Below are 3,903 nucleotides of genomic sequence, written 5' to 3'. Positions count from 1 at the left end.
TTGCAAGCTGGGAACCCAGGAAAGCTAGTCGTATCGTTCCAGCTGAAATCTGAAGGCCTGAAAACCAGAACACCATCAATGGGTGTAAATCTCAGTCCAAGACCAGACCAATGTCCTAGCCCAAGAAATGAGTCAAGGAGATGGAATTCTTTCTTCTTCCTCCTTTTTGCTCTCTTTAGGGCCTCAGTGGTTAAGATGACACTTTGGAGAGAGCCACTTGCTTTATTCAGTCTACTAATGTGAATGCTAATCTCTTCCAGAAACACTCTTACAGACATGCCCAGAAATAATGTTTACCAGTTACCTGTAAACTGCTTTACCAGTTACCAGTTTGTCCAGTTACCTGGGCACCCCATGGACCAAACTGACACATAAAGTTAACCGCTGCAAATACACATAAAATTAATCATTGCAATTTCTGGGTTGTATAGTAGTTATATGTATAATTTTTAAGGAAACTGTCAAAATACTTTCTAGAATGATTACACCATTTTACATTCCCACCAGCAATGAGTGGCTCAGTTTCTAGTTTCTCTACATCCTCGTAAGCATTTGGTATTGTCACTATTTTCTATTTTAGCCATTGTGATAAACAGGTAGTGAAATCTCATTGGGGTTTTAATTTTCATTTACCTAATAGCTAGTGATGTTGAACATTTTTTTCCTCATGGAAATGCCATCTGTACATTCTCTTCAGTGAAATGTCTGTTTTGTCCACTTCCTAACTGGATTATTCGTTCACAGTCAGGTTTTGAGAGTTTTTCATATATTCTGAATACAAGTTTTTTGTCAGTATATGGTTTGCAAATATTTTCTCCCCCATATTTATGAAAACGTTCTCCTATTAGTTGTACTTGAAAGGCAGCACTGTCTACTCCCATATGGTCCAATGGGGATTTTGAACCCATTAAGTGCTACCAGTTTCTGCAAAACAATCTTTTCTTTTTTTAAACATTCCTCTTTTAATTTAAATCTCTCAAAAACTATGAAAGAAAACCAGTCTTTTCATCACCACTATACTGATGACACAAGGAAAAAGCTGTATTGCAGGTGATTGGCCATCACTGTTAAAAGCCTTTAAGTACCAAACACTGAGCTAAGATCTAAGGGTAGAGAGATAAAAGGTGTCCTCTGGTTGGGGTGCCTGGATGGCTTAGTGGGTAGGGCATACAACTCCTGATCTTGGGGTTGTGAGTTCAAGCCCCATGTTGGGTGCACAATTTACAAAAAAAAAAAAAAAAAAGTAATAAATGAAGTGTCCTCTGGCTTCAGAAGTAGTTTAGTGAAGAGGACCATTAAATAGACCAAATATTAACAATCCAGCATACTAAGTGCTAAGATACAATTTTTCCAAAGTACAACTATCATAAGGGAAACATCTAAGATTAGAAAGCTTGGGGAAGTCTTCTGGAAAAGGTCTTTCAAACCCAGCTTAAGGAAACAAATCCTTTCCAATTTTTACAGCAGGTTCTTTTCCCACATTACAACATATTTTCCAGCCTCTCCAAATGTAGCCCTATCCTCATAAATCAATAAGAAGGCATAAATATGGAGGAGCATTTCTGATGATTCTCTCCAGAGTCCTACACGGTGCTCATGTTTGTGTGTCTGTGGCCTCTTGGCCATTTTTTTTAACAAGTAGCATCTACTCTCAATGTGGAGCTCAAACTCACAACCTCAAAATCAAGAGTTGCATGCTTTACCAACTGAGCCAGCCAGGTGCCCCTGACCTCTTGGTGTTTTGCAATACCTATCGCCTGCTACTTAGCCTTACAAGAGTCCCCAGATGGATACAGTCCTTTTAATAACTTGGCACCTTTTCTGTAAAATGGGGGTAAGTGGAATGGCTGTCTCATAGGATGTGAGGATTAAATAAAATGATAAAAGTAAAGCTCTTGAAACGATGGCTGGCAAATACTAATACCATCTATTGTTATTATGATGAAGCTAAATCCATCCCTGTTATCTCTAAGTCCACCGTTCATATCTCCTAAGAATAGGGCTAAAGTTACACAACAGTAAATAGGGAGAAGGCACAGGATAACATCTCAATTAAAGATACCCTGTAAAGATACCCTGATGTCACCATGGATGCAGAGTAGCCTTACTCTCAGATAAGAATGTCTCAGGTGTAAAAAAAAGTGCTAGCCATCATTAAAGTTCTAAGGGGAACAACAGGGCAATGAATGCCAACAGAAGCCTGGCACAGGACGAAGGCATCTACTTAGTGAAACATTCAGATAACTCACTCTGTTTTGGAGTAGTTTCTGAGTCGTTCCTGTAGAACAACGAAGTAAGAAGTGACTGACCATGGGGCGTCTGGGTGGCTCAATTCGTTAAGCGTCTGACTTTGGCTCAGGTCATGATCTCACGGTTTGTGGGTTCAAGCCCTGTGTTGGGCTCTGTGCCTAGAGCCTGTTTCAGATTCTGTGTCTCCCTCTCTCTCTGACCCTCCCCTGCTCATGCTGTCTCTCTCTCAGAAATAAATAAAACATAAAAAAAAAATTTTAAGGAAAAAAGTGACTGACTGCTACATAAAAGAATGGATTTTAGTGTGATATTACCCCGTCGAATTTTTACACTGCAATCTTGTCTTTGTAATAAATGCTCAGTGGTACAACATACTTACTTTAAAGATGAGGAAAACGAGGCTCAGAGAAGCTAAGTCCCTAGCTTACCTAGGATCACACAGGCTTTAACAGTCAAGGCCAGGATCTAAACCAAGCTCTGGCCCACTTTGAATCCTACATTCTTTCACTACACCAAGGAACCAGGAACGTTGGCCTCCTTCCTTTCAATTTTTGCCAACAATCGACAGCATGAATCATTTATTTATGACTGGCGTCATTAAAGCCATTCTTCTCACTCATTTGGGTTAAGATATATTGTTTTTATCAGTAAGAAGAGAAAATGGTTAACAAGAGTTTTGTTCCTAATTGAAATGATTCTCAAGATGTCATGATTGAAAAACCTTAAGCCTGGCTTAATATAAAAGGCTACGATCAGAGTTTCTGAGGATATTTCAGTGTAACAGTAAAGAAATGAATTTTTTCTCCTTTTCATTACTTACATTCTTCATTTGGCTTTCACAGCACCAGACCTGACAAAAACAATAATTTACACATAAAAAGCGTCTAGAGCTTTGCTGTGGGATGCAGTAGCCACTAGCCACATGTACCTACTCAACACGTGAAACGTGCCTTATCCCAACGGAGATTTGCTGAAAGTGTAAAATACACGTTGTGTTTTAATGAGTACGAGAAAAGGGAAAACATCTCATTAATATATTTTGGATTAGTTACATGTCGAAATGGTACCATTTTGGATATATTGGGGAAAGTAAATAGATTCTTAAAAATAACTTCACCTGTTTTTTTACCTCGTTAATGTGGCTTCTAGAAAATTTGTAATTACATAAGTGGCTTGCATTTGTGCTCGCGCTTTATTTGTATTGGACGAAAAAGAGAGGAATTTCATTGAAAGGTGGTGCATTTTCTGAATCTTTCTGGATGGGAAGAGAAAAGGGAGAAGACTGAAGCCCGGACACAGTAGGTAGGACCTACTCTGATAAACATCTCCTGTGAGTTGAAAGGGGAGGGGGGAGAGAGAGGTGCATTTTGATGGTGTCCCTCCTCCTCCGCGGCGGACCGGACAGGTGGCGGAGCTTCCCGCGGAGCGGCCCTTCCCGGCTGTCCTGGGGCCGGCCGGCGCCGGGTCATTGAGCACACCTGCGCGCCCGCGAACCCTGGCTCTGCCTCCACGCCCCCTCCCCCCGTATTTTTATTTTCCTGGCATCAACCGTCATTCTCGCACTTCTCTCCTGAGAGCCACCGCGTAGGTCAGGCCCGCCTAGGGTAAGCACCCCTCTCTGCTCTCGGCTCGGCCGGCCCTGGGGCAGGGGGG

The 3,903-nt window shown here is 41.3% G+C and overlaps 1 protein-coding gene across 1 annotated transcript in view; it reads left to right on the top strand.

Moving 5' to 3' along the window:
* The first annotated feature begins 3,642 nt into the window (after positions 1–3,642).
* PAIP1 (poly(A) binding protein interacting protein 1) overlaps positions 3,643–3,903 on the top strand; it is a 29,053-nt gene continuing 28,792 nt past the window's right edge. Inside the window, exon 1 of the mRNA XM_077774994.1 lies at positions 3,643–3,854. The gene's annotated coding sequence lies outside the window, so the exon portion shown is untranslated. The remainder of the gene's footprint in view (positions 3,855–3,903) is intronic.

Source organism: Crocuta crocuta, unplaced genomic scaffold (assembly GCF_008692635.1).
Source record: "Crocuta crocuta isolate KB4526 unplaced genomic scaffold, BGI_CrCroc_1.0 scaffold1758, whole genome shotgun sequence".
In the NCBI taxonomy this organism is placed as follows: Eukaryota; Metazoa; Chordata; class Mammalia; order Carnivora; family Hyaenidae; genus Crocuta; species Crocuta crocuta.
The sequence above is the reverse complement of the archived record's forward strand: the minus strand, read 5'-3'. Positions and strand labels throughout refer to the sequence as shown.